At 35.0% G+C, this 23,497-nt stretch overlaps 2 protein-coding genes across 7 annotated transcripts in view; one reads left to right on the plus strand and one right to left on the minus strand.

The window, feature by feature from the left end:
• LOC100747795 (RING finger protein 17) overlaps positions 1–23,497 on the plus strand; it is a 310,925-nt gene that overhangs the window by 262,998 nt on the left and 24,430 nt on the right. Inside the window, exon 1 of one of the 6 annotated variants that reach the window (XM_033318612.1) lies at positions 12,633–12,656. The exons of the other annotated variants lie outside the window; for them this stretch is intronic. The gene's annotated coding sequence lies outside the window, so the exon portion shown is untranslated. Of the gene's footprint in view, positions 1–12,632; positions 12,657–23,497 lie in introns of those variants that run through there. 6 annotated transcript variants of the gene reach the window in all.
• LOC100742537 overlaps positions 1–23,497 on the minus strand; it is a 118,602-nt gene that overhangs the window by 83,026 nt on the left and 12,079 nt on the right. The window lies entirely within an intron of this gene.

The raw sequence follows: 23,497 nt of genomic DNA on the forward strand, positions 1-23,497 counted from the left end.
CGTGATTTTCACATATTGCAAATTGTTTTTATATGTCAGAACAAGAGCAAAAGAGAGATATAAAAATTCGAGGGTCCCTGCAGGATTGATTTGTATTCAATGGGGAAAAATTGGGTAAATTACCGTGGAAATTTAAGTTGTATAATAATTAGTTTCTACCTAGTCTTACAGCTTCAATTCTTCGTTTCATTCATTTGATCCACATTAAGCGAAAAAATGATTATTGTGTAAAATTGTTGTTTAAATTAAGGATATTTTCCATATGGAATTTAGGCAAAATTTTAATTGTATAACTCGAAATTTAAATGATTAAACGTACCATCTAAATGATAAAATATTCCTTCATCTTTGCAAAGTGTATATGTATAAAACTAAAATATAGAAACAAAAATTCTGGCACCATTAAAATTTCATAAGAGGATTACATTAAATGATTAAAATCGCGATTCAGTTTATTAATTCGTTAATATTCATGGGGAAGCTTGGAAGGAAAAAGACGATTAGGAAAAATTAGGAAGATGCTGTGCTCGTCGGGCTGTAAATAAAATGCAAGATGATTATTTGATTTACGATTGTGAATGACGTTTTCTGTACGATTTAACGATTTTCTGCGCTAGCTACGAACAGCAAAACGCGGACAAAAAGAATAGAAGGGATGGGAGTCAGAAAGGAAAAAGGCCAGAGGCGGCGTATAAAGGAAAAGAAGGCGCAGAAAAGGAAATAAACGAGAAACGATGAAATGAATGCGACTTTGTATCTGCTCGTTTTATTCTGAACAGGCATCGCGACGCACCTGCAAACAGAAGTATTGAAATGCACGTGTACCTTTATTCTGGAAAATGTCAGAACATCATATTTTTATCGTACGATTCTCGGAACGACGCGCTATCATTATCAATTCTTTATAATCACGTTCGACACTTAAGAAAATACAAAGCTTCCAAACTCTTCGAGAACACTTTCTTCGTAACTTAACATTAATTATTTTTCCTTAGAAACTTCTAAAGTGTATCGAGAATATTCTTTGTTTCCTTAATAAAACCTTCCTAGAAAAAATTCTTTCGATTATATTCGTAATGACACGAGCCTTCGTGAACCTCCGCCGTAAAATAATTAAACATAACGCGCTTGACAATCCCGTGATATAATTAATATCTCGCAACAAAAAGGTACAAATCTATCGAACGAGACGCAAAGACGTTAAACTGTCTTCTTACTCGCACCAGGAAAAGACGAAGATCGACAAGGATCTCTTGCTATCGCAAAATCCTACAATTTACAAATACAGAAAACAGCTCGATACGAACAACGACAGGAATTTGGGGAAATAAAATCACTGCCAATTTCCATACAAAACAATGACAAAGCAAGGGTTAAAGAAAGACGAAAAACGATTAATAAGGATAATCGTAATCGTACAATTGGAAACGTCGATCTTCGCCATTTTGGAAAATACAAGAAACAGCCGTATAATCCAGCGTACGATTTATAAAATCCTTTTCATCGAACGTTACAATGGCTTTCGATATGGCGAACGCGTCGAAAAACAGATGAACGCGAGAAGAGCAGAATTTTAAACACAATCGTTTCTCGATACATTATTAAAGGTATTCGTTAGTGTGTTGCTGTGCTGAATGTGTCCCCGCGTCCCTCCGTCTCCCCCTCCGCGCGGAAAATTCGCGTTTTCGAATGAATAAAACCGTCCCATTTCGACTAGTGAATGCGAAATATCATTTCGCCTGCCTCGTCGATATAGGATCGGACCGTAAAAAGGACAATGATAAACGCGATGGGGACATCGAATTATTCTACGCCGAATCGCGAGCTACAATGTTTTCCAGCTGCCTGGTCGACCGAAAGTTTCGCGCTACCGATGATCATTTCAATTTCTTGCGTTGGAATACGGACCGTCTTACAAGTAGTTGCTGGATGCTGAAAACATGCGGATTTATTTCCATGATTTTAGTTACGATTCTGGTTGTTCAAGTTGTTTCCTTCGTTCGAGTTTATTTATATAGACATGCAAAAGAATAATTTGATATCGTAGAGAGCGATTATAGTATTAATTATGGAGATTAATTAAAGTTGAAAGATTGTCGCCTCGTATATAATTAGTACAATACAGTGTGTGAACGATGTATTCGACGGATTCAATTCGAAGGAAACGCGCGAAATCATTTGACTCACCTTTACCAACTTAACTTTAAAGATACAATTGAGTGTTGCAAAATGAGTGTATGTGCGTGATTGAAGAATCATCGAGAGGAAGTTTTATTAGATGCAACGAATTTTATTACTTTCTTGCACGATATCAAAAAATGTACGAATTCTTGCGCTGCGTCTGATACAAAAGCTTCTTTTAGTTTCGAATGGTGATACGGTAAAACAAGGAACGAGATCATCCCTTAATCAGAAAGTTCTACAGCCACAGAATCACCAATTAATAAAAACGAATCAGTTTCAGTCTTTGCAAATACGATATGCATAATTTTGATCAAAGATGAATCCAATATTAATCTAATTAAACAAATTTATTAAACGTTAGAAAATAAAGAATCTCTGAATAAAGATACCATCATGTCTAAGAAAGCGACGGTTTCAACGTCGGAGTTAACTTCTCGTCTTCTCCGATTAACAGGTCCATCATCGCCAAAAGTTCTCAAAACTTTCGATCTTCTTCTCTTATAATATTTGCGAAGTTTTTAACTTTTACCGAGGAATCAGTGTTCCGCTATGAAAATTTCATATCGCTGGCAATTCGCGATATCCGCTCCCGTGTTACGTATCAACGGACCTAGCTGCTGTGCATCTGGAAGTCCAATTGGTTGGAAACGCGTGTACACTGTACACAAGCGAATTTTCAACGCGTTTTAGCGACTACGAAGCCGAAGTTTGAGGCGTGTCGAGCGGAAACCGTGAACGAACCACGTTAGCTGGGAAATATTCTGGTTTTATATGGGCGGAACGACGTTTCTGCGTTTCGCCAGGACGAAAGGAAACGAAATGAAAAAGAGGAACGATCGTCGTTTCGTTGGAAAACAAGATTTTCCCTCCGCGCTTTGGTTCAACCCCCTTGCTTTATCATTTTTTTTCATCCGGAATATGTCTAGCAGAAACGATTACAGAGCTCGAATTAATATGAAGGATATTAAAATACTACATACGATTTCGATTAAGCAAACGCTGTTCAACGTTAAACGATGAAACGCAATTTCAGATTGCTATCGAAGTTTTTTTTCGAGATTTCACTTGCAACAAACTTTTACTGTCAAAAAGTTTATTGCTGTTTCCAGGAGATGCTTGGAGAGTTATTACTCTCAGAAGCGAGCTAACTTTTCTACAAAACTTTGATGTTTTTGTTAATTATGAAAAATTCGTAATTTTTATAGCTTTCTTTATTAAGGAGCTCCTGCTATAAATTTAAAAGAATAGTTAGTTCCGTGATTCTTAGCCAATTTGGAAAGTAGTTCATTGTTTATAAAATCTGACATTTCTTCGAGATTTATTAATTTTTCTTTAGATTTCTTCCGGTAATTCTGCTAGGAAAAATTCTTAATAATAACAATCAATAGATAGCAACCATATAAAAATGTAGCAATTTCTTTCGGTAATTCTCCTGAATAAGAAATTTTCCAAAGTGTTCAAGTTATGACGTTAACGATTGAACATTAAAAGATATAATTTATTTTAATAAATCTACTAAAAAAAAATTCTTTTAAAACAACTAACGTTCGATTAGCCGGAGTAGATGTCATCGCTTATAAATTGTCCGTCTCTTTTTACCCGGCATTTTACAGATACCTCGTTCTACCGATATTCTGTTTCGCTAGGCCGATCCAATTAAGCTCTTGCAGCTAGTTAATGATGCTCTCTTATTAATCCTATAAAAGTGAAGCACGTGTAATGAGCAGGCGCCAACTCCGCGAAATTAATATTACTGACGACTGGCCGCAATAAATCAACTTTTACGACAGAACTCAAATAAACGTCCCGAGGAGAACTTTAAATTAAAACTTGCACCGCCTCGCAAGCTCTCTTTAGCTGCTTCTTTCCGCCTCTGTGTCCGTTTTACCTGTCCCTCGTAAATCGAGCAGAGCCACTCGACTATCGAGAAAGAGAGTATCATCGAGATAAGGAAACGATGTGATATTTAAATGTTTGGGGTTGTGACGGTATAGGGATGAAAGTTTGTTCATTTTCTTTATTTTGGATTCTGTTAGGCAATGCGGAGAATAATTTGATCGGTTGAAAGATATTTTTATTCGATATACGATTATTAAGCGTTTGATGTTCATACAAATTTATATCTTTTTGGTTGATATATTAATATTAATTTTTAGAAACTCTCCATGGAAGTAAATAATATTTGAGAAAGCTACGAATATAATATAAAATACTGATCAGAAATTATAATACACACGAATATTACAAAATCGAAAGGTAATATAAAATCTGATTTACTTGGCAGTAGATTAAGAATGATCGGTTCAGACAGCTTATGCTTAAAGATAATAAAAAGAAAACTACGAAAAGCAGGTGAAATTCTAATAAAACCAAAGCCCATTTGGCTTAATGTACACTTTCAGAAGGTTTTAAAATGCATTGGGAATGTAGAAAGTACAGAAATACTATTTCAAAGTACATACTTACTAATGAATCGAAGAAAAGAAGAACCTTTCACTTTTCTCGAAGAGAGACATTTAAATAGTCGTTTGGTTTCCTAAAGGAAACTAATAATACTGGCAAATTTTAAGCTTTTATTATTAACATCCATTTATACACTTTCATTAATGTAAATTCATCAACATCAATTTCATAATGAAAACTACTTTTGACTAGCTGACATTTCTTTTCGAACGAAAATGGAATAAAATTTATTGCCTACGATATATTATTGCTTCTTGGACAATTATTTGCATATTAACCTACTTAATATAGATTGAATATTAGAAATTTAGGATCGCAATATTAATCCTTTAAGAAACTGCTAATTACCTTTATGTATTTGTTATAAATTAGTATAATATACGCTATATACAGGGTGGTTGGTAACTCGTGATACAAGCGGAAAGGGGGTGATTCTACGCGAAAAAAGAAGTCGAAAATATAGAATAAAAATTTTTCGTTTGAGGCTTTGTTTTCGAGAAAATCGACTTTGAATTTTCGTTCGGTACGCGTGCACTTTATCACGTCTCGTTATAACAGATCTCACTGTAGATCGTTGTCTCGATGGAAAAATTAAAAAAAAAAATTTTATTCTATATTTTCGACTTCTTTTTTCACGTAGAATGACCCCCTTTCCGCTTGTACCACCAGTTACCAACCATCCTGTATATAAGAAGATTAGCCAAAATCTACAACTTTTCTATGTTACGTTCTTATGTAACTCGTAATCGTTTGTATAATTTCATATTATAACGTAAGACGAAACTAAAGGTACAACAAACAAAAATTTTCTTCTTTGTGATGAAAAATATATATTCCATGTTAATTTCGTTACCTTTTCATTCAACATTTAGTGGATTTTCCTTTATTCTTAATTATCTCTGTTAATTCGTTGGGTACACTATCCACCAACTTATTTAAAATTTCGCTACGAACATTCGCCCAGGCGAATTTTATTCTTTTTTAAGTTTAACGATATTTTCTACAGGTGGGTTCTCCCGATCGTAAACTTTTCTTGTTAGAATTCTCCGCAAGTTCTCGATCGCGTTCAGATCGGAACTCGATGCTGGCTATGATAATAATTCTATTCCGAAATCTTGAAACCACTTTTCTGTGCTAGCGAATGTATGAATAAAAGCATTGTCTTGTTGAAAAATTGTCTTCTTGTGTTCTACTTCAGCCATGAGAGGCAATAATTCACCATGCAACATTCCCTAAAATTTGTAACATCCTATAACGTTCGATTTTCCCTTTTACGAAAACAATTTCACTTGACAAGGTATCTTGGAAATGTTAGAGAAATAACACAAAACATGAGTCTATAATTATTCACAGCATCGTATAAACTAAAATGTCACGCGTTCGTTAATCTCATTTCGTTCAGTCTTTTTCAAGTTCCGACAGCTTCCAACTCGCTTGGAGCCGATCGTATCAAAAAATCTGTCCAGCAAACGAAAGTTATTTCTGCCTTGTGGATTTTTCACATCATTTCTCTCGACAATCTGGAATACTCTAATGCTCCAATAGCTAATAACCAGCCTCAGACTCATCTACATCTAGAGACAATGTCAAGCTTTTAAAAAACTGTTGTTCAAAAATAATATTTCGTATAATACACATAGTATATTCGCAAATGGCTGTTCCAAGTGTTCAAATACTTTCGTCAGCAACTGTACGTGCGTCTTGGAAATCTGAAAATCGCCAAATCCATCGATTCCTCTCGTACACGTTTATCAGAACCCCTGCAAGGTATTTTCGGCACGGTTCTCGATTCTCAACAGTTCGCACGTGTTTACATTCCCCTGAGAAGGCGAGTGACGGCAAGTATCTCGGTGCTACGCGTGCTCGTGCACTCAAATCCAACTACACCCATTGTGTCGAGGTTGCGGAAAGCCGTGTTATCTCGAATAATACGATTACACGGAATAATCGCGTATACCAGACGAGGCCAGCGTACACCAGACGAGGCCAGCGTACACCAGCAGCTCCATTACATTTATTTCGTCCCACTGTGTTCTGGTCGGGCCGGGTCCGATCTATGGGGAGATTGATACACTCGACGGAAGCGAGTGGCGCGTGACTGGAAATCTATCAGATTTTCACGAGAGACACGCTGTGTGCCTCTTCGAAATGTAACTTGTTTCTCGCTTGATGGTTCCAGTTCCTGGCTTGTCGATATCTTTTACTAGTTTTATCGATATACTCTATTAGAGTAAAAAAAAAAAAGGTGAGATCGTAGATAATAAAAATTGCAGGAACTCCGTACATTTTTCCACAATACAAATATATTTCATACAGGTGTAATTGTATAAAGGTTGATTTTCTTTTTTCGTTTATTATGTTCTTGTTATTGTTTGTTATCTTACGCGTCACTTATCATTAGCTGCGTCAACGGGTGGAAATTATAACGATGTCGATATATTGAAATATTCAAAATTTTGTATCGTTGTTTCGAAATATCCGCAACTCGCGATCAATATGTCATAATAATAATCTTAAATTTACAAACACACTTGACGAAATTAGACAGAAGATAATAAATTACCAAAGTTAGAATCGTATGGAAGAATTATAATATTTAGACAAATTTGCATAACGAATACATAATAAGAATTACATCAGCTATTTTACTTATCAAAAACCTCGATAGCCATTTTACTCGATGCTCGTGGACATGTGTGTACTTAAGTACACGTTTCAGAATTTCACCATCGAATACTTAAGTCTATTTCCGACAAGTTTCAAGAATCTTGATCCCTTAAACGATCTTACAAACCCGATCCATTGTCGAGTTTTATTAACTTGTTAATAAACCTCTCTATTCAATTATCTCCAATGCGATGACTTAGCAATCACTCGCTAATTACTCGTCGGTAGATAAAGTCTGCTTTTCAAAAGAAATCGTCGCCGAGAATCGTTCCACTTAATCACGCGACCCGTTCACTTAAATATTCGACCAGTTAAGATTTCGCAACGATCCGTTTCATCTAAAAAGAGGGAAGAGGAGTGAAGTGGAAATGAGGATTAAACGTTGATTGTGCTCGTACGGAATAACAAATGGTATAAATTAATTGTATAAATTGTGCCAGTCGTGAGATAAGTCGATTAATTTCGTCTTATTTTGGCAATTCTCGTGATGCAATACTCGTGTCCCTCGATTAAACAGGTTGTCAAGATGCCATCATGTTTTACTTTTTTAATTCTCCAAGATGAAAAAAGGAACATTTATTCGCTGCCTCTTTGTAATTTGTTCTGACGTTTTGTAATGGCTGATGCTTTCGAAATTATTTCTTTAACGACTTAAACTATAATTAGAGTAAAAAATACAAAGATACACTGGCCATGCGTATGCACCGTACTTTATTTTCCTCGAGAATTTCAAGACATTTATTAACATCGTCAGTCAGTGATTTAATATTTTAAAACGTATTGGAAAGTTACAAACAATTATCTTTCTCTGGTCCTAACAAATTCGATCTTAAAGCGATTAAAGTTCTTCGGGATGATAATCTCTGAAACCGAGAGAAATTACGTTCCATCCTGATCGACGAAATGGTATCTTCTTATATTCAAAAGCATGTTATTTTGCATTTTAAAGGAATTGTTATTTGTAAAAAAAATTCTTTCTCATTCGTGTCACTCTCGCGCTAAGAGTACCTACGACATTATGGTTGCTACGAAAGAAAAGGAAACCATTCGATCATCGATCCATTGCTACAACCCCTCGGTCGTAACTTTTCATCCCCCCTCGATGTATCTATACTGTTGGCCGGCTCGACGAGCAAACTATAACTGGAAATTGAATTAACGTTCGTTATCAGAATTTGTATGTATAACCACCTAAAGACAGAAACTAATACATTGCGTTGTTACTAGCCAATTATCGAGTTCGAGTGTCGTACGATAATACCCGTTCGTATCGCGAACTCTCGGGACGCCACGCACCTATATACAATGCTCACGCTAAACTCTAGCTCTGCGACTCTGTAGCCGAAGACTTGGAAATTCCAGACGAGAAATTACAATTCCCTTACTAACTAAAGGTCTATCCGACCGAACGAGCATTACCCAATTTCGTAACATGTACCTGCTATCCGCCAAACTCGCTACGCTTTGTTTTATCATCGATCCTTGCAATCAGATGTACCTTGTACGGTAAAAGTGTGTGTATCCAAAAATTCTCTGTTTCATTGGTTTAATTTTTGTTTAATTTTTATTAATTAGTAGATCGCGTGCGCTGCTGTTAATGATGAGCATGTTGATGAAATCATTCGCTAAGCGAACAGAGTTTCTATAATCATGAAATTATATGTTAGTGAAAGATAGGTGAATCTTTCGAATGGATTTCAAACGAATTTAATAGAACTATCGGAATAGATGAGACTAGAGTGTTATAGATATTTGAGGATATAAGCGATTTATAAATAAGGAAATTATTTAATATTTTAGTTAAATCTCTGTGAACGAGTAAATAGTCGAAGAAATACGATAATATAACAAATAGATAATTAAATGAAATAAATAACTAATTAGATATGGTGGTGGTTTTCATATAATATACAGAGTAAGAGTTTCGTAAATAACTGAGTTTCAATTTGTTTGATGTTCTTGATGTTCAAATTATTGGAATCAATGTGTGTCGAAGGTATCGGAATTATTGCAAATGCATAAACATTTGAAGAAATATAACAAGTCATAATCAAATGTACAACAAATAAACAATTAAAATTAATAACTGAAATTAACAAGTATTTTACTTATTATTAGATATTATTTTATTATCAAATATTTCGAGAAAACTAGAATTCACATGCTGCAGTTTCAGATCTTTCATAAATACCTCTCATGTTATACAACAAATAAAACCAATATTTACCTGAACCAATATTAAAGTATATCATTTAATATACTAATTATCGTGTATCTAATTATATTCTGTTAACGAAAGCACAAAAATTACAATTTATTTTCCGCGCTTCTGACCGGTCTTTATCTGGTCGTCGTTCAGTTTATTTAATTGTAGAGAAAGTAACAACAGTGGAAAAGAAGAAGAAGAAGAAGGCCACGAAGAAAAAATTGGGGGCGAGTTATTAACGCGCTTTTTAAGTATCCTTCGCGCTCACACGAAGGAGCGTTCCTGAGAATAATTAAGAAGGCTGAAAGGTAAATTGAGCGCAATTATTATTATTACGCGGCGAGAACACGTTAATTTACAGCTGGTAGCTGCACGAACTTCTTCCAGACGAGCCGCTCCGACAGGTGTTATTTAATAGATCAATTAGAGCCGACTAATTAAAGCGCTTTATGTTAATCGATAATCGCTTTCCTTTGATTAACGCGTCCCTGCGATCATCGCTTTCATGCCCCGAGCGAGATTCTCGATTTATTTCGAAGTTGGCGCGAAAGCGAGAAAAAAAGGAGGAAAAAACGGAAGATGAAGGAGCATCCAATTGAAAACACAGTCTTTAATTTCTGTTAAAACCTTCAAACCCGACTTTATTCTCCACCCTTCGTTTATATAATTAATATCGCTCGCGTTAATTGCGATGAAATCTTCAAAGTGGCCGCTTTTACAAATGTTACGCGATATTTATTTTCTTTAACGCGTTGAGCTTGTTCGTTTTTTCAATACAATTGGTTGTAAACCTATATTTATTATACCGAAAAATTCCTCTAACTTTTAATTTCATCTACTTTCTATCGACTACGTTCAAGGAAGATCGTTTAATCGAAATACGTGATAAATTAAATTCTACAAGATTCGAAATAGATCTATGCAAATTGCATAGTCAAAATACATAGTGAAAATATAAATCTGCGAAAAAGCAGGATATTGATACCTCTTTTTTTTCAAGGACGATATAAGCATAGAGGAAGATAAGCGTACAAGGAGATACATACACGCAATTAAATTGTAATTGAAAGTGTTTTTCACTGTGGAGCAGAAATCTGTTAGTCTTCTAATCTAATAAATGCCGCAACTGTGTAAAATTCCGAGCATTTCGATTAACAGACAGACAGAAAGACAGAGAAAAATGCTGTGAAACATTCTTTTTCAGAGAGGATAATCCTGTTCGTTTGCGAGTATCTAACAGGGCGAATTTATCGCAGCGCTGCCAAACGTCATTAACTACCAATTTCGTGCAAAACGGGTTAAATAGTTCGGCGAGATTCTCTGAAAGCACCTTTCACAACGCGCACATTTCATTTACTGCAATTTACTACGAAATCCGTATGAAAATAATTTTCAAACGTCGCTAAATGTAGTTTACGATAATACAGGGCCCGCACGCCGACAAAAGTTATCAAACAGCATTAACGTCTTCTATATACCGATTTCATATCGCCTGCGCAATTTTACGAGTGAGTGAGCAAGAGAGAGAAAGAGAGAGAGAGAACATTTTCGACATTTTCGGGTAAAGATGAAAAAATGAAATGGCCAAACCGTAAATAGGTAATGGAGAAAATTCATTCGTAAAGAATGGAATAGGATGAAGATGAAGAAATAGGTGTATTTCCCATGTGGCAAAAGTATTGTTGTTCGTCCATATACGCTACCGGAAGAATTTATTGCGTCAGAAAAATATTCATTATTTTTTAAAGGTAGAAACTTCCGAATAATTACACTTTCTATCGACTGTAACAATTTCTGTCTATTCTTTGACGAATAAAAATTGATTGTTCTAGTGTTAATAATCAAAGTATTTCAGAGTATACTTAAGACAAATACCAGGAAAGGAAATTTTGCATATATCTATTTAAAATTTATGATATCGACTATTCTTGAAAATAGAAAATAGAAAAAGATTGTATCAGGTTTACGATGCAAAGGGTCATCCTCATTCGCTATTTATAGCTATCATTAAGGAACATCATTGTTCAATCGTCTATTACGTTTAAATATATCATCGTAGGATGAAGGAAATAGAAACTTCACATTTCGTATCGTCGCTACAAAACAAAGAGATACTCGATAAGACTTCTGCTTTTCGAAAGATCAAATAAAAGATGAACGGATCAGAGGATGTCGATGTTAGCGAAGAATATTCGAAAACCAAGTTATGGAACCTGCGTCAAATTATCAGACGTCTGTTTCTCGATCATTAGTTTTGGCTGTTCCCGGACTATACGCGGCTGTTCGTATCGCCTGCACGTGACTTTGGTCTCGTGCAAGGTCTGCTGGGTCCATACAAGGCACTGTTATAAAGGACTATGCCTTGAGACGATAAAAACAAGCACAAGCAACGGCGGGCCATGCATTTCTCGAAATAACGTTAACTCCGACGCCGTCCGGCCAGTCACGCGCACCATCAGAGCCTTTTAAATTCGACGTTTCTTCGCGCTTTATCCCCATGACAAGGCAAAATCGCGCAAACACCTTCACTCGTCTCGAGATATGCGTTTCGTACGTTTCTTGCTGGCGTTTCCGTTCCGGACTTATACGTTTCAGGGTATTCTTTTTGTATACTCTGACGTGGTTATACATTTAGTTATACCATTTTACGTCATACCATAAATGTTGGATCGCGATTTTTAAAAAATCAATTTTAAGTTTGTCGTAAGGTGGATTTAATACCATTGACGGAAAAGATAAAAAGAGAAACGTAAAGCCTGTAGAAGACTTTTGAATTTTGGAACAGGGAAAGTTAAAATAACAATTGTGTTGCTATTAAGATATGTTTATCTGTTAACAAATATGTAATTTTTCGTTGTTTTAAAATATCCTTATTCGTACGCCTATTTGTAAAAGTATATCTTCATCGCCAGATAAATGTTTAATTATTAAAATAACGAAATAAATCATGTTCGTAGATAATGTTTCCATTTTAATAATAATTTCGTCTCTTTCTTCTGTTTCAGGTAAGACATCATTTAACGAGTCACTAAAAACTTATAAATTACCGGTGAATATAAATAGCTGCTATCAGTAGCTGCTTCGTTCCGCGTTTACCTCGCGAAATACATAACTTCATTAACTCCTACGTAATCACGTAAGTTTGTCGCATTCCTAATTTATTCTTCCAAATGATCTTTCATAAACTGTCGCTGATGCGTAACGCTTTGAGAGCTTATCTTTAATTACTTGCACACACACACACACACACATACATTTAACCGTAGTTGCTTATAGACCAAGTTACATACAAAGTTCATAGTTCGTTGCGAGATATAATCCTAAAGATGCATTTCCATTAGCACTTTGAATGATTAAATATCATTGACTCGTGATCTTGCTTTCAAGAAGCACATACAGACAGCAAGATTTTTTCTTTCGAAATATTTAGTTTATTAAAAATTTGAACTTTTACGAAAGCTTCGAGATAGTTGGAAGATGAACAAGTTTCGTCGTGATAATTTAGAGTTTTAATATTTTTTATATTTCTAGATAATCATTCATCTCTGAAACAAACGCTCGAAAATAAATTTTCTAATTTTAAAGCGATAATATCCACAGTTCGTAAATTTCAAACATAAATCTTCTAACGTCTTAACAAAATTTCCATCGTAAATCAAATTAAGAACGATCAGTGTATTAGAAGTTGCAATGGTAAACATATGAAAGTATGATTTTGAGTAATAGATCAGGAAACCAGACGCAAATGCATACTTAAGTAGATAAGGAGAAACAGATCGTCTTTGGTCAGACACGTTGTACAACCAACTCGCCTACTAATATTCGCCACTCTTTGGATCTTCGCTATTAACTTTACTTGTTACTTTGTTATTAATCGTTTAATAATATCCTTCGCTTCGATGAAACTTTTTAAAATAGTAGAATTCTGAGGTAAATTTTTCTTTGAATTTTTCTCTTTTAGGGAACACGTCGTGATTGCAAACTTTTGACCAGAGATATATAATGATTTTATAATTTTCATACAAAGATAGTTCGAAAATTCTACATATTTTCGTCGCGAATTATTATGAAAATCTTTCTTGTTTAATTTCGAGATTCTTTTATTCGTATGCCGTATAAAGAAGAATTGTTTTGGCGGCAGCAGAGACAAGGTAAAACGTGTAAAACCTGAAAGGGAAGTTGCGTAGATTATCGCAACGTGCACGTACATCGTCGAACAATGAACAATGACTACTGAGAGCGAGTCATTAGTTGACTCGTGAGTCGCTTGCAAAAAGAATGTAACGTTGCCTTTTCGCGCGCGTGTTTCCTGTTGGAGAAAACGTAAGAAAACGAAACTATTTCTTCTTGTTTATTCTATGTCAAATGACATTCTATTCTCGGTGGACTAAAACAATCTTTTTGAGAAGAAATACACATCTGGAAGAACAAATCTATCTTTAAATAATAGAAAATTGTATAGGTAATTGTATAGGTAAGGTTGATCGCATTCGAAATGATTAATTTCTCATTGAATTTAATGTTAAAGTTATCAGAATAGTCAAAACGACCAGTTAGTAATTTATCATGAATGCATTTTTAGAGATCTTTTTGCTAAGAGCTTGTCTTTCTCTTTCCATTTTCTCATATACCTTTTATTTTCCTATCTTTGGTAACAAGTTCTTTTTACTATGTTTTAGCCTTCGCTAAATCATTGCCAGTGCTGAATAAAGAACATAGAAATAAATTAGGTGGGATCACCTTATACTCGAATACTTGAAATCTTCGTATTATAAAATTTCTAGATTACCCAACAATTTCGAATAATTATCTTTATATTTCGAAAAACCTTTCCAAGTACCTGCCTAATGTTACATTCTTCCAAATGTTTCCGGAAATTCTAACTATTTGATTAACATTACATGCAAAGAATTTAGCAACTCACTTATACTATCTCAATTCATCACGAGAAATTACTCCAATGTAAAAATGGATCTCAACTCGGGAACAAGGTCAAACGAGACACGTTTATAAGAACGTTCTTCATTGTCTTTATATTCCCATTGTCTTTATATCCATTACTAAAGTACAAACTACTATATGTTACACGTATTACGAAACAGCCTGTATGACCACGAATTCTCTCCAAAACCCATGGAAACGTCGTTATGTACTTTCATTCATAAACCATCGTTCATTATTCGACAGTTACTCGACAATGTATCATCGATCGATCTTCCCTTTCCACGTGACGTAGTGTCAGAATCTCTCTCGAACGTGTTTAACAGTGATAAAGGATAAATTAAGAAGCAATCACGTTAAAGAAACTGAATTAGTTGAAACTGCCGCGAGGACTAGAATCGAGACGTACAGTCCTCGTAGGTTCATTTAGTTCGCAGCCTAGTAATTCGCAATCTGCCTTTCGCCTGTTAAACCACCGGCTCCGAGATAAACTTTCAATGAGAGAAAACGCCTAGCCGCAACCTCTTTCTACAGGGTGTCGCTAAGTTTAATATTTGGACCGTTGATTTTTATATGTTTATGAGAAATTTGAAAGTACGGAGGAAATGATTAGTATCTCTGATTTTTCTCGAACTACAATATGTCGAAAAAGGATATTTGAAAAGGTAACATATCGATAAAGGAAAGAGTCGCGGACAATTTTCTGTACTTTTAATTTTCTATCAAAACTAAACCTGATCTAAGATTCGCGTGAAATTTTTATTGAATTCTATGATTTTTTTCATATTTATTTCTCAATTGATCATTATCTTTCGCAAAGAATTGTTAGTTCTTCGAGCCTTGACGTTTTAATTTCGTAATTGTCGCATAATTTTGAAAACGCGAAGAAGGGAACGCACAGATCGTTAATAAAACGCGAGAGAAATGGGAATTTGATGAAAGGGACGTGTTTGAAATGATGTCACTAGATGGGAAGGGCTGATATATTATGGCGTGAACGTATTTCTACGCTGCTCTCGGAAGATTTTGCAATCAATTTTCGTCACATAGTGTTTGAAACACGCTTTATAGGAAAATATTATATTTACCACCAGACTTGTTTATTAAATGGAAAATTAATTAATGTAAACAGGAAACATAACTTATAATCAATAAAATTTTAGCTTAATATTTTCAATATAACTTAAACACTCGTAATATATTTTTGTTACTTATTTATTGATATTTATTTATACTTCTTGATTTACTTGATTATTTACATTACATCAAAGCAAACTTTTAAAGTATGATATTAATTAATCTACGTATTAGAAAACCAGAAATAAATAGAAGTGGATAAGGAGAAACGGATCGCCTGTGGTCAGACACGTTTCTTAACCAACTTACCCACTAACATATGTCTTCTCTATAACATAGCAATGATATTTTACTTTGAAAATAATTTACGACGAAACATATATCAATTTATTACATGTTAACTGAAGGATTATTTAAGATGCCAAAATTATTAAATAATAGTACAAAATATTCATTTCACAAAAGTGTTCATAAAAATATAAAATTGCAAACACAAACGTAAAATAGCCCACAAAGGACATTCTGTCACGAAACATTTCGTCTACAAACACAAAAGCCTCGACATCGCACGATTATATCAACCAATAATCAAATATCTTCTATGGCACGATTTAACTAAATCCAACATGATCAAACATTTCCAGTAGTAACTTAATCTCAATTCCACTCGATAAATAGAATTGTCAGACTTTTTTTCAACATTTTCCACTTGCTAGTCGTCGCGCCGTTGGCTCACGGGCCTCCGTATGAAACAACGCCACCAGGGACCTGTAATGAACGTAATTTAAAGTCGATCTCGCGGACGTGTTCCACGAGTGATGGCGGGGATGGGCACACACAGGTCGTTTGCCGTCTTAGAAACTTCGTTACGTTGGGATGAATATCTCGATTCAACGGGTACGTCGGCAAGTTTCCACGTCGTGACGAAAACTCGCGAAAGTTCTGACATAATACACGCAGCACGCGTAATATGATTTCGGATGAAATTATTGTTTGCGCGAAGACATCCGTCTACCGTCTGTTCAACAGGCATCTCTCCCTCTCTTGACCTCGTTCTATCGTCACAATTCCTTTGAAAATTCGTCTGGTCGACACTGAACTTCCTCTGACGGCAAATATTTTCCTCTTTTTGTACAAGAAAAGACAAAAGAGACTCGTGAACAAATATCAATAAGTTTGTTACAGCGAGATGGATGAATGAATTTTTTGTTTGAAACTGATATTGGAAAGAATTGAATAAGTATGTAGGAAAAGCGAAAGAAATATCAAAAGAATTGAAAGAATATTTTACGAAGAAATTTTGAAGGAATTGGAGATATATTCGAAAGGAACTTATGGAGAATTTATGGGGGAATTTATGGAGAATTCGAATGGAATTATGAAGGAATTCAAAGAGTACTTGAAGTAAGGTTCAAAGGAATTAGAATCCTGCTTCGAAAGAATCTCGAGAATATCTGAAAGAAACTTCGAAGGAATTCGAAAGAAATTTTAAGATAATTTCCAAAGTATTGGTAAAATCATAAAAATGTGGTAAAAATTGGGCAGGGAAAATTTTAAAAGATCCCTAAAGAAATTTTAAAGGAGTTGGAAAAATATTTCAATGGAATTTCAATATAATTTTATAATTTCGAAAGAATTGAAAGAATAATCGAAAAGTTTCAAAGAAACTGTACGTGAAGTAGATACATTGATATAAGCGTACAAAGGAAAAAGGGTTCGTTTGTGGTCAGACGCCTCGTGTAATTAACTCATTTAGAAATATGAATAAAAAAACAAATTCTTTTACAAATACGAAATAAATGCGAATAACAAAGAACTGAGTTAAAGCTAAAATAAAGATGATGAAAATAAAGACTTATTTCATGGTCAAATTTCTCGTCAAAAGGATGATATAGTAATTTCGATCTCCAGCGTGTCGAACCTGTTATCCTTCAAAACTTTTGTACTTTTTCGTTTAGTAACCTTCGCAGTACGTTCGCAAAGCCAGAAGTACGATGGGTTGGGAAGAGAAACGGGATGCAGGAAATAAATCGAAGAGTCGAAAGATCCCAGTACACCGTGAACACTTCCAGTTTCAGAAACTGGAAATCCTTGCTCGCCACCTTGGTCGATCCAGGTTTATGATCGTGTAACCTTGCCTCGATCGAGGAAACGGTTTCGTCAGTGACCTTGCTAGCCAGTTTTCCGCCGAGCGTGTCGGAAATTTGCATTGGAAAACGTTTAGTTCGCCGAGCAGATTTTCCATTCTCTTCAACGACCATCCACTTCGTTATCGATGCAAGAACTAAGACTATTTTAGGATTTACGTAAGTTACAAGAAAGAAGAAGATAAACGAAGTCTTCTTGTATTCTTGAGATTTCTAAACATTCGAGAGATGGTGTTTTCAATCCGTGAAGATCGCAATGCTTCGAAATAAAAACGAGCTGTGTTAGTATCTTTTCCTCAGTTAGAATCGGGACATAAGCTCTAGTTGTCAAAAGGAAAGTTCATTCAACCGATGCTAATTAATATTCTCAATTGTAATTATCATAGCCCAGTAGTGCCTGTATATCGCTTTATTTCTGGAAATTATTTTATTGTCTGTTCGAGACAAGTATCTTTCCTTGCTGAACCTGAAATGTACGATATTCTCTCGTTGTCTAATTATTATATTAAAGAGTAATCCTGTCTCATAATATATAACAAGTTATATGCATCATTCTGTGCAAAATTCAAGTTTGAGATTTTAATATGTTGAAGCTTAGGTGACTCGGACTATTCTATTTTGATATATTCGTGGTATTCGAATAATTGAGGCTGGCTATCGTACAATCATATAAAATTCGCGTACCGAAACTATCGTAACGAGCGATCTACGCGGGAAAATCGTATGAAAAAGCACGTGATAGAAGGACACGCTGACCATCGATCGATTAAACGATTCAACGGAGAGGCACGCGATAAAGCGTATGATAACGAAATTAACATTCCACACCGATCAACTAACCTAGATTATTCGCAATCTCTTACTGCTATGCGTAACCAGCCTTCGAATTTCCAGATCCTCAACCTACTCGCCATGGATGAACGCGTGTTAACACTGCGAGAATTCGCCGTAGGTATACACAGTCATTCAGAATGCGGACGCTTACGCATCTGGTGAAAGGAAAAACAAGCCGCGTGGCCGCGATCGTACGCGATCAAAGATGTACCGACGCGGTACGATGATCTGATAAATAGATTTCTAGAGCTTACAGTTAATCTTCTATAATGGAAACTTTAACAATGGATATCTATTCACTTATTGATGTAATTGGGTGAACCCCATTAGTGTGCATAAGATGAATAGCGTGCGGAATTAGACAGTGAGTAAGATTGGTACGATTTACGAAAGCTCGAGTACTGAAATATTAAAAGTGTTCACAGATCCGATAAAAAAATTGAACGATATACAAAACTCATTAGCACCGACAGAGATTCGGTTAACGAAGTCGGTGGCAGCACGCTCATAAATATACATAAGTAGTAGAAATGCTTGCGTAAACCTGAATAATCTCGAGGGTGCGTAAATGTTATTAACTGCAAGAGTTGCGAGCGACGTATAAAGCCAATTTTGTTTGACGTATGACTTACGAGTAAACCGCAGATTTTTATGAAAATTTATATTTTTATAAACGCAATTAAAAACGTGAAAGTAAAGATTTTGTTTCTTCCCTAAGTACTATAATATTTTTTCTATGCGTTCTGTACGTTTTCACATCTTTTTAAATCTCCTGCAAATGCATGAAAATCTACAGTCCGCTTGTAAGTTAATATCCCAAACAAAATTTCCATTTCACGACCTAGATTCTGGAAGTTCCAGAATAATCGTAATAAATTACGAAACAAAATTTCACCTGACGAATTCCAATATCTCCAAAGTTTAACGCAAACTCTCGCTCTACCTATTTCCCCTTGCACGTTAAGACCAAAGTATACCACCTCCTGTGCACAATGAAATGGACTTCCTCTGCACTCAATATATTCTCCTCGGTCCTTTCTTTCGTATATCCCCCGTATCAGCAGTGTTCTCCTCATGAGAGGAGAGATCGACTACGTGCTCTGAATTTGCGGCTACAAACGAAGAATAATGCTGCTTGACTTTTGTGGATATCTTAATTCGATGCAGAGCTTGTCCAACTCGAGCGAAGGAAAATAGGAAATACGCTGCTGACCATAACTTATTAGGATTCCTACCGATATTTAATACAAATTGAACGATTCTCGATGCTTTTGGTTTCTAGCTATTTTGTCGTAAATCTGTTGCTTCATTCGTCTCGTCGTGTGTCTCGTGCGGACGTTGATGCAATTTTATATTTTGATCAATTTGACTGAAGAAATAAAAGTACACGAATGAAAAGTAATAGAACTAAATGGAAACTTGTCTCACCTACTAAAAATGATCGTTTTAATCCAAGTATTTTACATATGTTTGCACATTATATAAATTCTGTACATACGTTTGCGCTTTTAAATTTCTCACCAATGCATAAATATTTGCAACCTACCTACCAAGTAAAATACTAGATAAAGATAAAAACTTATTGCTGTTTCTCAATAAGTTTAACGAGCAAGTGTCTCGATATTCTTGTATCTAGTATCGTATTCGCTGCATTTGTCATTTTAAACGAACAACGATGTCGCTTGAATTTTTCCAGTATCTTAATTTCGTGTGGAGTTGAACGTATCTCGATATTTCTGTAGACACAGTTCCACAGGAAGGAGAATGATATCGAGAAGGGGAAACATGTGACACAAGGAGAGGGAGGTGGATCACATATTCTCTATGAGAGAATTGCATAAGCGATGAGTCACGCGCTGTTCGCACAAGCATTAACGTTGCAAAGTATTTTTTGCGAAATTTTAATTGGAACGCGACTGGATATGTGATACGATTAATTGGATTCGACGGGGATCCTACGTCGCGCGTTATAGCGCACGATTTATTAAAATAATTTATGCATCGCTCACGCAGCCAGAGAGGGGAGGGCCACGAGCAGAGAAGAATTAATACCCATGCGCGCGAATTTCCCTTTTATCGCGGTCGATTAATGCCGTTTCGAAGGCAATTTCGGCAGTTGTCGATGATCCGGATTCCGATTGCGTCCAGACGTTCTCTATCCTTCATCTTCCGCCGAAAACTCGCGATAGGAAACTCTGTAATGCTCTTTTTCTATTTTTACCTTTTTCCATATATATATTCATTTTTTGTGGAAGCTTGGACTTAAAGTTATCGAACCTTTGCAATTATTAACCGTTTGTAAATATAACATTGCAAATTTTAGAGAATCTGAAGGGTAAAGAAAATTATTTTCGAAATTGTTCATCGTGAGTTAGTTCTTCGTCGTGTTATTACGCTGTCCAAGAACTAACCTTAGAAATTAATATCCTTTGAATCATCCACGAGTCAACCTTGTTTCTCTGTAATTGAAATAATTTACACATGATGAAATTTCTATTACCAGAAGTAAGAATACTGTTTGTACGTTTAAATAATATAACTCTATGATGTTTTTATTTTTAGTGGAAAATATTTTTAAACAACATATCATTTCTTACAACAAAATTGTCAAAGAATGATTGAATCCTGTTGGCAAAAAATGCTACCTTATAGTTGTATAGAGCCGTGAGTTGACCTTTTTAAAGCAAAGAAAAAGATTTATACATAGAAAATGTTGGAATTTGTTAATTTTTTCGGGATTTTCGAATCTATAACGCGGTTAAAATATTATCATACAATATGAGGTTCGTTTTCGATGAGAACGATGTCGTGTGGCAATGAACGCATTTATAGATTAAAAAATGGTAATTATGAATTCTGAATGAATTATTAGCGCCAATAATTAAAAGGAGCATTGCCTATTATAATTAAAGACCAATTATTGATAATAATTATCATGAATATTCTCTGCATTCGATCGATTTGTATTCGTGGCCCGATACGGATGACTCAACTGAAATATGTTTATTGCAAGAACGAACTGCAAATGAATAATCTCCCATTCTCGGGGCTATGCTTTGAAAATCATGCATCCTGTTATACATGCAGTTATGTGAAAAAGGTTTTCAAACTTCCCTTCATGTTGCGATAGATAAAGAAATATACATAATACATATATCGTGAACTGTGAACCTTTTCGACTATAATATCTGTGGTAGATTGTAGTATTTTACCTCTTTTTTTATGAGAAATTACTAAAGAAAGAATATTCGTATTCGTATTATTTTCCATTCTTCGCCATGTTAAGTATACTTCGTATTTTCTCAATAATAACAACGAGAATGATTTAATTTTTACGTCCACCGTATGATAGAAAATCAGCCTGCGTCAAAAGTCGAATAGAACTGAGCTACCCGCCAATATGGCAACGTTCTCCGAAAATTTTTGTCGCATTTTGTTAACGAGCAATTATTTGATACTTCTCTTGAAATTGTTAAAAAATAGAATACCTTTTATGATGAGATATATTTAGTACTTAATAATTGACAGAATCGTGAAAAATCCTCTACGGGTCAAAATGTTATTTTATTTCTTTATTTGTAGCAATATATAAAGAGAAGCTCGGAAAATTTTATCACACCACTGTATGTTAATCTATACGATTTGTACATTTTCAAAGGTATATTTAAAATCTTATTCTTTTTGTTTTTTAGCTTTATCCTTTTTTTTTATTTTTTAACGTTTATGGTAAATGCAACGGTTCGACGCTTCGATTTCTCCCACAAGCACGAACAGTGGCAAATTTATAATTTTACTTTGAAACTGCAGTGTGCAGTCCATTACAGTTGGTTAATTAATACGTTTGTTCCCGGCCACTCTCAATCGAATTATTTTCACAAGGAATGAATTATTAACGCGCAACATATTGATACGCTAATATTTACATAATAAATTTACGCCCGTAGAAGAATAAAAGAAACGGAACGTGTACCGCGTGGATAATTATTGAAATTTGATTAAATCAGCTTGTTCCCCGGAATGCATGCCGAAGAACGCAAACACTCAATAATTATTTTTCCCTTTGCCAAACTGCGCGAGCTACCGCGATCAGTCATTTTGCAAAATGTTAAACATCAAAAGACGAAGAATTGGCGATAATTACCTCAACGAGTGATTGTAAATAAATTATCTAAAGGAATTATCTTATTACGATGAAGCGATGATGCTGGATGATAAAGAATCTGAATGAAATAAATATAATTTATATATAAATCAAGTTATACGATCCAATTTCAGATCAAGAAACGATCTCACGGAATAATTATAAAAAGTAATTAAAAATATAAATTACTTTTATGGAACGCGATATAAAATTCTAGAAAGCAAAAATTAACGATAACGCAAGGCTGAAACTCGTAATAGTCTGACCTGTATCTTCTAAAATTAGAAAATACAGGATTTTTATTTGAAAAAAAAAAGAAAAAGAAATAACAGAGGACGCGAACGATTTCCAAATGATTTCCATTGTAATCAGGCGACTTTGTCCCACGATCTGCTTCGAGAAACCAACAGGCATCTGCAATTCTACCGGAATCTATATCTAAGCGTTTCACAAGGCTGTAATTCCGAATCGTGAAAGCAGTAAGACGATTTGCGTTCGGTTCAACTACCTTGTCGAATCGTAACGAAACGTTTTAATATTTCTGTGTAACGCAATGAGTTTACGGTCACCAGTGAACAGAGTTGGTACGTAATTGGTGATTTACACGCGGTCGTAGCTAGTGGCGGAAATCGTTAGCGATGTATAATCCTCCGGTGTAACCTATTTTCCTGAAGAATAATTCAACTTTAGGATGTCTGACCTGATTTTGACAGAACGTAAATCAGCGACGCCTCTGTCAGCGAGAATTGTAATAAGAAATAAATCAGAATAAAATTAGTGAAATTATAGAGTATTGTTTTTTGTTAATTTGTTACTCGTATTCGTATAATTTTGTAA

The sequence above is a fragment of the Bombus impatiens genome, unplaced genomic scaffold (assembly GCF_000188095.3).
Source record: "Bombus impatiens unplaced genomic scaffold, BIMP_2.2 scf_0102, whole genome shotgun sequence".
In the NCBI taxonomy this organism is placed as follows: domain Eukaryota; kingdom Metazoa; phylum Arthropoda; class Insecta; order Hymenoptera; family Apidae; genus Bombus; species Bombus impatiens.